Source organism: Pseudorca crassidens, chromosome 2 (assembly GCF_039906515.1).
Source record: "Pseudorca crassidens isolate mPseCra1 chromosome 2, mPseCra1.hap1, whole genome shotgun sequence".
NCBI classification, from domain to species: domain Eukaryota; kingdom Metazoa; phylum Chordata; class Mammalia; order Artiodactyla; family Delphinidae; genus Pseudorca; species Pseudorca crassidens.
In genome coordinates this window covers 37803911-37819772 of record NC_090297.1, presented here as the reverse complement: position 1 = coordinate 37819772, position 15862 = coordinate 37803911, and the positions used below count along the sequence as shown (strand labels likewise).

Genomic DNA, 15862 nt, shown 5'->3' with positions numbered 1-15862 from the left:
TCTATCCCTTTATTAGTTTTCACATGTTCCTTATAACTTGTAAACTTATAGCTCAGAAGCTTTGAACAAAACTGTGTGCTTACCTTAGCGCTGTGACCACCATTCTCAAACCTAAGCCTGCCATACTTCTTTGGTCTAACTTCCAGCTGGGGGCTGGTATTTAAGGAAGAACTGTCAACATGTCTCTACCCAAAAATCATGTTGAAGTAAGCACCATACTCTGTGATGTGCTAACCACTCTGCCAATGCCTGCCCACCTCCCCACTTCTGTGCTCACCTCTATGAACCAACACTGGCTCTGAGGAACTGCTATCCAGGGACCTGGTAGTTCACCATGCCCTGGCTTTTTCTTGGGCAGTTTATTTCCTGTATAGGAAATATATATATATATATGACTGTTCCAAGGTGCCACGAAGCTGCCCAAGTGTTTCTCATTATCTCCATTCAGCAGGTATGGATAGCACTTGCCTTTCTGTACTGATCTTGGAAAAACCAGCCTCTCAAACAATGCCCCCCTACCCTATGCAGCACCTCTGTATCAATTATATAAAGGCACTCTCTTTAGGAGAACTAGTGAAGAAGAGGCATTTTCAGCTTCCACTCATCCCCTTGACAGGGATCCCCAATGAGGTGTACAACCTTATGTTCTCAACCTAGTACCAGCTCTGGGTTTCCCATGTGTCTAGGGCTATCTCCTACAATCTATCCCACCTCCTGGCTGGCACATGCCACCATGGTGTAAGAAAAGTGATTTGGAAAAACTGTTTCCTTAGGCAGGACTTAAAAAGAATCAGGCCTCCTCAGAATTATCAAGGTCTTAAAAAAAAAAATCCCTATTCTTTTAAAATAGTGTCATCTCAGAGATTAAAAAGTATCTTCAGTTTGATCCATGACATGTAAAACTAGATGCCCTTTGTTGGTTCCCAAAACCACCTAGCTAGGGCTTCCCTGGTGGCGCAGTGGTTGAGAGTCCACCTGCCGATGCAGGGGCCACAGGTTCGTGCCCCGGTCCGAGAAGATCCCACATGCCGCGGAGCGGCTGGGCCCGTGAGCCATGGCTGCTGGGCCTGCGCGTCCGGAGCCTGTGCTCCGCAACGGGAGAGGCCACAACAGTGAGAGGTCCGCGTACCGCAAAAAAAACCCCAAAACAACCACCCAGCTAAAGCCTCAAGGAAATCGCCGGACATGAATATCCTACAAACAATGGCCAGCCTTCCAAGGACCAGGTGTGGTGATGGTTATCGGGAAGAACATGAATTTTCCAGGTGCTCACAGTAAAGCTAGGGATTCACAGAACACACATATGTCAGAAATAACTAACACTAAGAGGAAAAAAAGCTGTAAACAACAACAACAACAACAACAATAAAAACCAGCACATCACTGAGCTGTGAGACAACTTCAAGCAAACTAATAATCCTTAAAGGAGAAGAGAGTGGGGGAGCAGAAAAACATATTTGAAGAAATAATCGCTGACAGTTTTCCAAATTTGGTGAAAAAAAAACTATAAACCCACATATCTAAGAATCTCCAAGAACCCTGAGAGAAAGAGGAAGAAAACTATACCAAAGCACATTATAATCATATTGCTCAAAACTCATGATAAAAAGAAAAATCTTAGACGCAGCTGGGAGGTGGATGGGGGTAAGAAAGACATGTTATATACAGAGAAACAAAGATAAGGATTATAGCAGACTTCTCATTGAAAACAATGCATAAAGGCAATGGAACAACATCTTTAAATTAATGAAAAAAAACATAAATCCTACCAACCTAGAATTCTATACCAGCTATTGTGTAATAAAGAATCTGGTGGCGTTTGTCCCCAGTTCCCGGGAATGTGCCTCTAAATCTTTGCAATTTCCCAAGTGATGGGAGTGTCTTTGTTATTTATGGTGGGGCCAGACAGTTTATGCAAATGAGATGACCAATCATGTGACTAGAGGGCTGGGGCTTTAAGCCATGTGATATTACTCTGACCTCCAGGGAATGGAGGGGCGCTAGAGACTGAGTTCAATCACATAGCCAATGAATCAATCAATCACACCTACATAATGAAACCCCAATAAGCACTCTGGACACCAAAGCTTTGATGAGCTTTCCTGGTTAATAATACTCTGCGTACTGTTACACATCAGCGTGCCGGGGGGATTGATGCATCGAGACTTCATGGAGAGAAGGCACTAGAAGCTTCACACGTGGGACCCTCTCAGACTTCACCTTATAAGTCTCTTTTTTTGGCTGATTCTTTTATTTATTTATTTATTTATTTATTTGGCTGCATTGGGTCTTAGTTGCAGTGCGCATGCTCTTTGTTGCGGCACACAGGCTCAGTAGTTGTAGTACATAGCCTCTCTAGTTGTGGTGCGTGGGCTCCAGAGTGCACAGGCTCAATAGTTGTGGCACGTGGGCTCTCCAGTTGTGGTGAGCAGGCTCTAGAGCATGCTGGCTTAGTTGCCCTGTGGCATGTGGGATCTTAGTTCCCTGACCAGGGATCAAATACATGTCCCCTGCATTGGAAGGTGGATTCTTAACCACTGAACCACCGGGGAAGACCCTGGCTGGTTCTTAATGTACCCTTTTTGCTATAATAAAACTGTATTTGTAAGTACAGTGCTTTCCTGTGTTCTGTAAGTCATTCTAGCAAATTATTAAACCTGAGGAGGTAGTGGGAATCCTTGAATTTGTATCCAATTGGTCAGAATTATGGGTGGCCTGGGAATCACCAAGCATGGATGTCTAAAGTAATGATAGTTTTGTGGAGGACTGTGCCCATAACCTGAGAAGTCTCGCCTAATTCTGGGCAGTTAGTTTCAGAAGTCATTGCACCAGTGAAAATATTTTTAAAATACTGTTAAAAAACAAAGGTGAAATAAAGATATTTTCAGATAAAAAAGCCAAATGAAATCCTCAACAGAAGACTGCACTACAAGAAATATTTTTAAAATTTCCTTTAGGCAGAAGGGAAATAATACCAGGAGGAAATATAGATCTACATAAAAGAATGAAGAGCACTGGAAAAGTTAGCTACATGGGAAAATATGTAAGATTTTTTTCTTATTATTTAAATGTCTTTTAAAAATAATAATGTTTAAACAAAAATAATAAGGTGGTGTAAGGTTTATAACATATATGAAAGTAAAAAGGTTTAAGATAATAATATAAAGGCTGGGAGGTGAAAATGGAATAGTACTATTCTTACGCTATATGTGAAGTGGTTTAGTATGGTGATAAAGATATATACTATAAATGCTAATCCAACCACTAAATAACAAAGAGTTATAGCTCACAGGCCAATAAAGGATATGAAATGGAATAAAAGACACTAAACCCCAAATAAGAGAGAAAAAGAGCAAAGAAGAGAAAACAGATTGTACAGTTAGAAAACAAATAGGAAGGTGACAGATTTAAACCAAACCATATCAACAACAATAGTAAGTAAATGTAAATAGTCTAAAAGCCCCAATTAAAAGACAGAGATTGTAAGACTGGATTAAAAGAAGAAAGAACTTATTAAAGAAAGTATCAATATTCATAATCATTCAAAAAAGAAAAGATCAGTCTCTGACATTTCACTGAAATTTGACCAAACACTTAAGGAAAAAATACCAAACAACAGCAGAATATACATTATTTTCAAGTGAACATGGAACATGTACTAAGAAAGATCATATTCTGGTCCATAAAACAAGATCCAATAAATTTAAAAGAATTCAAGACATATAAAGTATGTTCTCTGACCACAATGAAATTTAATTAGAAATCAGTAACAGAAAGACCTTTGGAAAATCTCCAAATATTTGGAAACTAAACAACACACTTCTGAATAATTTGTGGGTCAAAGCAGAAATGAAAAGGGAAATTAGAAAAGTATTTTAAACTAAATAAAAATGAAAACATATCATATCAGTTAAAGCAATTCCATAGCGGGAAAATTATATCACTAAATACCAGTATTAGAAAAGAATGACTCAATTCAGTGACCTCAGCTTCTATCTTAAGAAATAAGAAAAAGAGCAAATGAAACCCAGAATAAAGGAAAGCACAAAGATAACTGAAGAAATCAATTAAAAACCAAAGAAAAACAATAGAGAAAATTAGCAAAACCATATACAGATCTTTTAAGATCAATAAACTATAGACATATTGATCAGGAAAAAAAGAGAGAAGACACAAAATACTGACATCAGGAATGAAAGAGGTGACATCCTACAGATTGTACAGATATCAGAAGAATAATCAGGCAAGATTATGAACAAGCTTATGTCAATTAATTTGACAACTTAGATGGAACTGAAATTTTTATTAAAGATACAAACCACCAAAGCTCATTCAGAAATAGATTACCTGAATAGCCCTGTATCTATTAAAGAAATTAAATTTATTCTTTAGAACCTTCCCACGAAGAAAACTCCAGGCCAAGATGGCTTCACTGGAGAATTCTACTAAACATTTAAGGAAGAAATAATAACAATTCTACACAAACTCTTCCAGAAAACTGAGAAGGGAATCCTTCCTAACTCATTGTATGAAGTTACCATTACTCTTAATACTAAAACCAGCCAAAGATGAATATATTGTACATTCTCAACAATATTTCAACAAATCAAATCCAACAATATATTAAAAGGATAATACATTATGACCAAGTAGGGTTTATCCCAGGAATACAAGTTGGTTTAAAATATGAAAAAATCAATGAATAAAACCCACCATAATAATAGGCTAAAAAAGAAAAACCGTAATATCATTGCATTAGACACATTAAAAGCATTTGACAAAAATCCAACAACCATTTTTCATAAAAGCTTTCTCCAAACTAGGAATAGAAGGAAACATTCTTAAATTGATAAAACCCATAACTAACATTTCCTTAATGGTGAAGACAAATGGTCTAGGATCGGAAACAAGGTAAGGATGTCCATGCTCACTATTTCCATTCAAAACTGTACTGGAGAATCTAGTGAGTGAAATAGGCGATAAAGAGAAATTTTAAAAAGCATCCAGATCAGAAAGGAAGAAAAAAAATGTATTTATTCATAGACAACATGATCGTCTATGTAGAAAATCTGACAGGATCTACAATAAAGTTACTTATAATAAGCAAGTTTAGCAAGGCTACAGGATATAAGATCAATATACAAAACTCTACTGTATTTCTATATACTAGCAACAATCAGAAATTGAAAATAAAAGCAATACCATTTACTGCATTAAAAATATGGAATACTTAAGAGGTAAACTTGACAAAAGATGTACAAGAGCTATACAAAACAGTGTTAAGAGAAATTAAAGACAGCCTAAATAAATGGGGAAATAGCCCATGAGTAAGAAGAGTCAATATTAAGAAGTCAGTTCTCCCCTAACTGATCTACACGTTTAGAATAATCAGAATCCCAACTGCCTTAAAAAAAAAAAAAAAAAAAAAAGACTAAAGAGCAGTTTTAGGTTCACAGCAAAACTGAGCCAAAAGTACAGAGATTTTCCATATATCCCCTGCCCTCACTCACGCACAACCTTCCCCACCAGTTGCCTTTTGGATAAGCTGCTTTTAAAATTCACATGGAAATGCAAAGGACAAGAAGCCAGACAAAAAAAAGAATACATACTATGTGATTCCACTTTGATAAAAATTCTACAAAATTCATACTAATCTATAAGTGACAGAAAGCAGATCAGTGGTTGCCTGGAGATGGAGGGAATTATAAAAGGACACTGCAGAAACTTTTAGACATGATGGACATATTCACTATTTTGATGGTGGTGATAGTTTCACAGATGTATAAGTATGTCAAAAGTTATCAAAATGCATGCCTTAAAACAAATATTTTTAAAATTAAAATTTATTTTATTCATGTTATACAACTTTTTGCTTTTTTAAAAAAAGTACAGTGTGACTGAAGATGGTTCATATTTTTAGAAATCTTAGGTCTTTTGCAGTTTGGTTTTTAAATTTAGATTTTGTGATTGGTTTTATTATAGGTGGAAAATAAACCTCACAGACATGTAGCTCCCAATGAAAGTAGTACATTATTGGCTTTGTTTATTAGATCATTTCAATTCTATTCAAAGGGTGATAAAATTTTCTTCTGTCTTCTGTGCTGTCAAGCAGTTTTTCTTGGAAACTAATGGAAATATTTAATAATTTTTTAAAAGTTTATTTATTTATTTATGGCTGCATTGGGTCTTTGTTGCTGCACGCGGGCTTTCTCTAGTTGCAGTGAGCGGGGAATACTCTTTGTTGTGGTGTGCGGGCTTCTCATTGCCGTGGCTTCCCTTGTTGCGGAACACGGGCCCTAGAGCACGGGGGCTTCAGGAGTTGCAGTGCATGGGCTCAGGAGTTGCAGTGCACAGGCTCTAGGGCACGCAGGCTTCAGTAGTTGTGGCATGGGCTCAGTAGTTGTGGTGCACGGGCTTAGCTCCTCCGCAGCATGTGGAATCTTCCCGGACCAGGGATGGAACCCGTGTACCTGGCGATGGCAGGCGGATTCTTAACCGCTGTGCCACCAGGGAAGTCCCTATAATGTTTTTTTAAATTTTTAACAAATAGGTTCAAAATCTATTGAACTTTTCATTTGGAAGATAAAAAATATTCTATTTCCAATGTTTTTTAAAAAGTGGCAGATTTACCTGTTTCAATAGGTGGCATCATTTTTGTCAATAAAATCACATATAGATGGGAACATTTCAAAACATCCATTTTCAAAATGCTCTCTCTGTGGCACAAACTTCTTTCAAACTGTAGCTACTTTTTCACTCATTGTTAAAATGTCACCTTCACCCTGAAGGGATAGGGGTATTTGCCGCCCCTCACCCCGCAAATATCTCCTAGTCAGCATATTACAACCAGTAAATTTCCTTCTTATACAAACTTTCCAAAAGTCCCTCCACACCGTTCTACAAGATATTGTAAAAATTCACCTGTAAGCTGCAATATGTTGCAGTCTGCTGAAGGGAAATGAATGACCGAGGGGGTACAGTGGAACACCACTCTTTGTTCATGATATGCTACATACAATTTATGACACAGTCTGACAAATGGATCTAATGAGGGTACCAGTGTTGATCTATACCTAAGTACTAGTAAAGCCTAATTTAATCCTCATTTTTCATGATAAAAAGTAAGTAAAAATCAGTCCCTGGTGGTGCAGAGGTTAAGAATCCGCCTGCCAATGCAGGGGACACAGGTTCGAGCCCTGGTCCAGGAAGATCCCACATGCCGCGGATCAACTAAGCCTGTGAGCCACAACTACTGAGCCTGCGCTCTAGAGTCCATGAGCCACAACTACTGAGCCCATGCACCACAGCTACTGAAGCCCATGAGCCTAGAGCCTATGCTCTGCAACCGGAGAGGTCACCACAATGAGAAGCCCTTGTACCGCAATGAAGAGAAGCCCCGGCTCGCCGCAACTAGAGAAAGCCCAGGCACAGTAATGAAGATCCAACGCAGCCAAAATTAATTAATTAATTAATAAAATTTTTAAAAAAAGAAAAGTAAAAGTTTTTATATTTTTCCCCCATACCCAAGGGGATCACCTTTAGAGAACCACTTCGATGAATGCTGTTATTCGAAAATTCTAAGCAGTAGAATGACAGGTACACAGTGATATATCACAAAAAATGTCCAGCTTCAAAATTTAGACTGGGGCTTCCCTGGTGGCACAGTGGTTGAGAGTCTGCTTGCCGATGCAGGGGACACGGGTTCGTGCCCTGGTCTGGGAAGATCCCACATGCCGCGGAGCGGCTGGGCCCGTGAGCCACGGCCACTGAGCCTGCGCGTCCGGAGCCTGTGCTCCGCAGCGGGAGAGGCCACAACAGTGAGAGGCCCGCGTAATGCAAAAAAAAAAAAATTTAGACTGGACTCAGTAGAAAGAGAAAAGGAATTAAGGGGTTTCTTCAATAAGTCAAATGATAGATGATTAAGGCCTCCATAAAGCCAAAGTCGGACCGTATTCACCCAGAGTTAGTTTGCAACAGCTTCTATATCAAAGGCTTTTTCTGAGTTTTAAACTATGTCCTCTTTCTCCTCTGCTTGCTTATTTTTTTTAAAATTTATTATTTGTTTATTTTATTTTATTTTTGGCTGCACTGGCTGCATTTTATTTTTGGCTGCATTTGGCTGCATTGGGTCTTTGTTGCTGCGTGCAGGCTTTTCTCTAGTTGCAGCGAGCGGGGGCTCCTCTTCGTTGCGGTGCGCTGGCTTCTCATTGTGGTAGCTTCTCTTGTTGTGAAGCACGGGCTCTAGGCACGTGGGCTTCAGTAGTTGTGGCACGCAGGCTCAGTAGTTGTGGCTCACAGGCTCTAGAGTGCAGGCTCAGTAATTGTGGCTCATGGGCTTAGTTGCTCCGCGGCATGTGGGATCTTCCTGTACCAGGGCTCAAACCCGTGTCCCCTGCATTGGCAGGCGGATTCTTAACCACTGAGCCACCAGAGAAGTCCCTGCTTGCCTGTTTTTGAACCCCTGATGGCATTTACCAGAATTAAGGGCACCATATGGTACATCTTTATTCCAGTGTCAATGAAGTACTTATTAATTTATCAGTTACTAAGGTTTATACATTTGTTCGTTAGAACATTTTAGAGTTGGTTCACAATTCAACATCTTATATACCAAATACTGCCAACATCACAGAAAGGAAATGGCTTGCAAGTTATGGGGGTAGTTGCCAGACATAGTCCAAAACAGAGCTCTGTGTACGTGATTGTAGTCTTTGGCAAAAAGCATCTTTGGTTCAGGGGTAAATAACAATGGATTCCTACCACCTGGAAGCTGATGAAATAATAAAGATTATAACAAGCATTCCTCCCAACTGGCCAGGCTCCAGTACACTTTCCAAAAAAGGTACTACTCTGACACTAACTGGGTGTACTGCAATTCCATTCTGACACCAACCACACAAAGCACAGACCCAACAGGTTTAGGGCAAAGTCTTTAACGAGACTGCCTCACTTCCTATACCAGCCATAAATCTTGGGAGGAGGGAGGTGCCTATACTTCTGACCCACTGACTATAAATTTGGAGGTTTCCTTGCCTTCCCCCAGCTGCAATAATTCACTAGAACAACTCACAGAACTCAGAAAGTATTATATTTACTATTACAAATTTAGTTTAGAGGATGTACACAGGTGAAGTCAGGGAAGGAATGCAGAACTCCTGTGTCCTCTCCTTGTGGAACCTGGGTACGTCCCCCTTCCAGCACATAAATGTGTTCACCAACCAGGAAGCTCTACTCAGAGCTTTGGTATCTACAGTTTTCAATGGAGTTTCACTACACAGGCATAATTGATTAAATCACGGGCTACACAATTGAACTCAATCTCCAGCTCCTTCCCCTCCCCATGAGGTTGGTCTGGACCAAAGTCCCAACTTTCTAATCATATGGTTGGTTTTCCTGATGACCAGCCACCATCCTGAAGCTATCTAGGGGGCTACCCTGAGTTACCTCATTGGCATAACAAAGACACTCTATCACTCAGGAAATTCCAAGGTTTTTAGAAGCTCCATGCCAGGAACCTGGGATAAAAAACTGTAGAAATTGTTTATTATACAGGTGCTAAGGCCTAAAAAGTTTGTGCTACCTTACTGTGTTTTCTCTACTTCTCCAATATTCATTTTGCCAAACAGCCAAAAATTACTAATACGAAGATTGTGACAGAATAAAATCAATAATTTGAATTGGTCTTCTTTTGAGGGAAGATCAAGATATTAGACTGCTAACATTTGAAGAAAATATTTAAATTGACCCTTCTTACTGAATTACATTCACAGTTCTGGCTCCAGAAAAAAAAAAACACAACACGTCATTGAGAAGAACTTTTCCTTAAAAACAACCAGAAATGCCTCAACAGGACAAAAAATTGATGGAAAATCCAGCAGCCCAGAAAGCAGGCTTTTTCAACTTTACCAAACAGTTTAGCAGTTGGAAAAAATAGTCAAAGACAAGTAATCATCCATCCCAGCAAAACAAGTTATAATAAAACATATAAACAAACAACTGGGAGCTGTCACCTACAAACCGGCACTTGCCATCTACCTCTACAAGGATCAAATTAGTGGATGCAGCTGCTGACCATCAACACTCCCTGAAAGGAGTTCAGGGTGGAGATCAGGAATGAGGCACTCTGTGCTCTAGGGAAAACTGGCAGAACAGGTTTTCAGTTGGTTAGATATTTTCAGGAGAAGATTTTATGAACCCAATTCTTGCATCTACTCGTATCTAGAAAAGCACTAAAATCCTTCATGGTGACGTCTGCTCCTCGTAACTAACAGTAACCTTCACGAGACTAGCAGAAACCTTCTGCAAAAATATGTGCTTGATGGCATGTACTCACCCTTTAACAAAATCACATATACACTGACCTTCCCCCCACCTCTTTGGAGAAGTTTCTTGGAGCTATCTGAAATGCTGTCTCCAAGGCCATAGTCCTCATTTTGCCCCAAATAAAACTTAACTCACAACTCTCAGGTTGTGCATTTTTTTCAGCTGTGAGTTGACCCTGAACTAGTTGTTTCATTTATACAGTTTAGCTAGTTATAAAGTAATATAATTATATAGCAAGCACCTGTATAAATACCATCCAGGTTAACAATGCCATCTTCCGAAATCCCTCTACATAATCCTTCAAGTCAAAACCCCTCCCCATCCTGACTAAAGGTAAACATTACCCTGACTTTTACGGCAATCATTTCCTTATAGCTTTACCAACTAAATATGCAGCTCTAAATACTTGAGTTTAGTTTTTCTCAATTTAAAAAACTGATATGTAGGGAATTCCCTAGTGGCCCAGTGATTAGGCTCTGCACTTCCACTGCTGGGGGCCCGGGTTCAATCCCTGTTCGGGGAATTAAGATCCCACAAGCCACGTGGAGTGGCCAAAAAAAAAGAGATGAGTCACATATCATAAAATTCACCCTTTTAAAGTGCACAGTGTAGCAGTTTTAGTATATTCACAAAGCTGTGCAACCATCACCACTATCTACACTTCCAGAACATTTTTTATCACTCAAAAAAGAAACTGTACCTGTTGATAGTCACTCCTGATTCTGCTCTCCCCCAAGACTCTGGCAACCACTCATCTACGTTCTGTTCCTATGGAATTGCCTACCCTGGACATTTCATAGAAATGGAATCATACAATATGTGACCTTTTGTGCTCTAGTCTATTTTTAAACTTTACTTAAGAAAATGCCGAACTGTTTTTGCAAAATGGATGTACCAATTTATAGTTCCACCAGTGATGCTTAAGAGTTCCCACTGTTTCATATACTTATCTATACTTTGTTCTGTCATTTTAATTTAAGCCATGTTTGACAGTAATATAATGGCATTTCATTGTGATTTTATTTTGCATTTCCATAATTACTAATGAGATTAAAGTATCTTTTCACATACTTATTGGCCATTTGGATTGCTTCTGTGAACTGCCTGCTCAAGTCCCTTGGCCATTTTTCAATCATACTATCTTTTTATTTTATTGATTTGCTGGAGTCCTTTAAATGTTCTGAATCCAAGCCCTTTGTCAATTTTAAGCGTCATAATTATCTTCTCTCAGTTTGTGGCTCGCCTTTTCATGGTACCTTTTGGTGACTAAAAATTCTAATGTATTCAAATGTATTACCTTTTTCCTTTATGTCCTTTACAAAAAATTCCCTTTATGTATTTCCAATTCCCTTTATGTCCTTTTAAAAAAATGAAGATGTTCTAACTGCATACCTTCTAAAAGTTTAGTGTTTTGGCCTTCACATTTAAATCTACAATTCACGTATATGAAATCGTCATGTGTATACTTTAAATATCTTACCATTTTATTTATCAATTATACCTTACTGAAGCTGAAAAAAAAAAACTACAGTTCACCTAGAACTGATTTTTGTGAAGTAAGAGCTAATTCTTTCATATTCTCCATATGAACATCCAACTGTCCCAGTGTCACCTCTGTCATAAATCAAGTGTCCATATATGTATGGATTTGTTTCTGGGATCTTCTTTCTCCTTTCCCTAAATATATTCTTCTCTTCAATAATGCTTATTTAAGTTAAGGGTATCATCACTCATTAATCACCCAAACAGGAAATCTGGAGACAATCAGTTCTAATCCTTGCTGATTTGATCTCATAAATTTTCCCATATTCATATATTTTCTCCATTTCTAATACTTCCTTACATCTTGACAATGGCCAGGGCCTCTTAACTGGTCTTCTAAATGCCAGCATATCTTTACTTTTGTACTCCCAAGCACCCTGGACATACATTTAGTATAGCCTTTAACAAATTAGGTGAAACTTGACTGTCCCCTGTGGACACAGCTCTCCTTGCAGCTCTCTCAAGTAATGACTGTTTGCTTTCACACACCCCTTTGTATACCACTGGGCCGAAATATGGGGTAGGTATCCTGCTAGCTCCTCATGTTTTCTTCCAGGCACTCTCCAGCTCTACTTCTCTCTCCTGAAATCAAGACTAATATATTGATTGGCCCATACCAGTGTCTAAAAGGCAGTTCAAACTTAATATATTTAAGGGTTCCAAGGATCAGAGGTCCTGGAATCAAATGATTGGTTTTCGGGGGATGAGGTTTCTAGATGGCACAAGGTAGAAAGACTGGGTTAGTGCTTGGAGAGCAGGAAGAATGAAACTAAAGTTATAGAGACAGGGTCTAAAGTATAGGTATTGGGCATATGTGACCAAGGAAGTACGGAGGAGAAGCTCACTGGAAGACAGGAGCTCAAAGAACTGAAAGTCCTAAGAACAGAAAAGATCCTCAACATAAGTGTACTGAAACTATCAAGAATAACAGAGGAGTTAGAACTGAAGAGTAATAGTCAAGAACTCAGATATTTACAGCTGCAGTGATGGGTAGTGAGTGATGTAATTTAATGGCATAAGATTCAAAGTATTAGGGCATTAGGAAGAAGAGAGGGAGAATAATGAAAAGACAAGGCCCAATGGTAGGAGGTCATGGGAGCAGTAAGAGCTAACACTTCAGAGGGCTGCAGACAGTCAGTGTTCTAACCCTTCCCTTTTCCCCAGGATTTCACTAGAACAAGATTGATGGACTATGAATTCCAGAAGGTACATTGGAAGAGTTTCAAGAGTCAGAGAGGGATGAGAAAAAGGGTCAGAGCAGGGAATGTTCAGAGATTTATAGCAGCTAGGAGTATAGGAGACAGAAGGGGCAAATACCTGGGGGTTCCTGTGGTGACTGACAGGGATAAGGGATAATGAAATTAGCCCTAGTGGATTCAAGACTGATAAGAGGTGAGGAGGCTACAAGTGTTAGGGAGTAAAGAGGAGTGGATTACTGGGGACTGCTCTTGACCCTGGATGATAGGGGCTGAAGGCTTAAGGAAGACACACTTTTAGTCCCATTACACTAGTTTAAAATCAGATGATATGTAACAAACATCATATAAACATGCATGCCCACTGACCTGTTAATCTTATTCTGAAAATATGACTCAGCAAGTTCACGCCTACATATAATTTTTAGACAGTCTTTATACATATATACAAAAAGAACATAAGGAAGGATGTTTGTTGCAACATTGACCATAACAGTGAAAAATTGAAAACAATCTAAATGTCTGTGCTAGTTACCAATTTAATACCTCTCAACTCCAAATTCATCCTTTAATACCTGCTCTGCCACAGAGGAGAGAATTCCTTTAGGTACTTCCTTTATAGTGAACATAATATTAAACTTTCCCAGTAGAGGGTGCTGGAGGGACACTGTAGAAGGAAGAGGCTCTGGGTGCAGTCCCAGCAACTGCGCCTTCAGTCAGTAGTGTGGCTCAGTAGTGTGGCAGTGAGGACAGGCAGGGGTGCTCTGACCTAGTCACATGCTCGCAACCTGGCATCGCTGACCTGACCTGGCAATCACCTTTCAACAGCCCTCCCTGCAAGGACACTGTATGCCCCAGGCATGCCCACACTAGTGCCCTGACTCCCTCTGTTTGCCTGGTCCACTCCCTGCACCCCAGGGTTTGTCTTCCATGTTGTTCCTGAGGGATATAATATGCACTATGCCTCCCACTCTCTGTGCAGGCCTGGATACTGGCTGCCATGCTAGTGCTCCGGAGGGCTGCTTTGCTGATTGCTCAGCGGCTATGGACCAGCTCTGGCCTTTTATTGTCATAGTTTATAATTCTATTCAACTTCACCTGTTTAAATCATTGTGTGGTTTCTGTCTCCTGATTAGGCCCAGACTAATATAATGTCCATCAATAAAAAAATTAATATGTAATTTTGTATGGTTATATAATGGAATACTCTATAGGCAATAAAAATAAATTAACTTTCCATGTATGGTCTGGCACGTTAGGGGTTCAGAGGTTGCTGCTTCATCCTAACAAGTAAAAAGCTGAACAAATCAAACAAACAACTCTTCTCTTCTGTCAGAGAAGTGAAGTCCCAGGGCAAACCACTGCCCCTAAAATGAGAGAGAGACAGGCAGATACAGAGTATCACAACTTAACACAGCAGAAACCCCTATTGGTTCCTCCCCGGGAACCAGTGCCAAGGTAGGAAAACCTGAACTGTAATTCATGAGCTGCTAGAGGCTCAGTGTGCATAACTTTGAGAGTTAAAAACTCCCAGGGGATGCAGTCACAGAGGGGTCCCCATACTATTTTGAGTTTTACCTACAAGAGTCCTACCAGGTTCTCACAGTGAAGATCTGAGAAAAATCCCCTCGAGCTTCCAGCAGGGCAAGGGGTAAAGGAACCATTTCAAAATAGGCCAGAGCATTCTGTTCTTCTTACCAAGGTTTGTTCACAGGAGAAACTATTTTTACCAGAGCTTAGCCTTCTGAGGTTTGATCAGAGCCTAACCTACCTGGGAGAGGGGAAATATCTAACTCCAGCACCCTCCAGCCATATCCTATCTAAGGATGGGAGAGAACTAAGAAGCACTGGTGAAGTTCACAGTTTAAGGGCACAGGCTCACCAAAAGACTGAGGACTACAGAACACTTCCCCTCTCCCGACACCTTACTATTACATTACTAAAGGCCTATTTATAGTGATTCCTTTTATTCCTTTTACATCAGGTTTGCTTTTCAACCAAAAATTACAAGGCACTCTAAAAGGCAAAAAACACAGTCTGAAGAGACTGAACAAGCATCAGAACCAGAGTCAGATATGATAGGAATGTGGGAATTATCAGAACAAGAATTTTTTTTAAACTATGATTAATATGCTAAGGGCTTTAAAAATAAGGGGGAAGTTTATAGCAATACAAGCCCACCTTAAGAAGCAGGAAACATCTCGAATAAACAACCTAACCTTGCACCTCAAGCAATTAGAGAAAGAAGAACAAAAAAACCCCAAAGCTAGCAGAAGGAAAGAAATCATAAAAATCAGATCAGAAATAAATGAAAAAGAAATGAAGGAAACAATAGCAAAGATCAGTAAAACTAAAAGCTGGTTCTTTGAGAAGATAAACAAAATAGATAAACCACTAGCCAGACTCATCAAGAAAAAAAGGGAGAAGACCCAAATCAATAGAATTAGAAATGAAAAAGGAGAGGTAACAACTGACACTGCAGAAATAAAAAAGATCATGAGAGATTACTACAAGCAACTCTATGCCAATAAAATGGACAATCTGGAAGAAATGGACAAATTCTTAGAAATGCACAACCTGCCAAGACTGAATCAGGAAGATAGAAAATATGAACAGACCAATCACAAGCACTGAAATTGAAATGGTGATTAAAAATCTTCCAACAAACAAAAGCCCAGGACCAGATGGCTTCACAGGTGAATTCTATCAAACATTTAGAGAAGAGCTAACACCTATCCTTCTCAAACTCTTCCAAAATATAGCAGAGGGAGGAACACTCCCAAATTCCTTCTACTAGGCCA

The 15862-nt window shown here is 39.4% G+C and overlaps 1 protein-coding gene across 16 annotated transcripts in view; it reads right to left on the bottom strand.

Moving 5' to 3' along the window:
• MAST2 (microtubule associated serine/threonine kinase 2) overlaps nucleotides 1-15862 on the bottom strand; it is a 202317-nt gene that overhangs the window by 32510 nt on the left and 153945 nt on the right. The gene's annotated exons all lie outside the window — the stretch shown is intronic.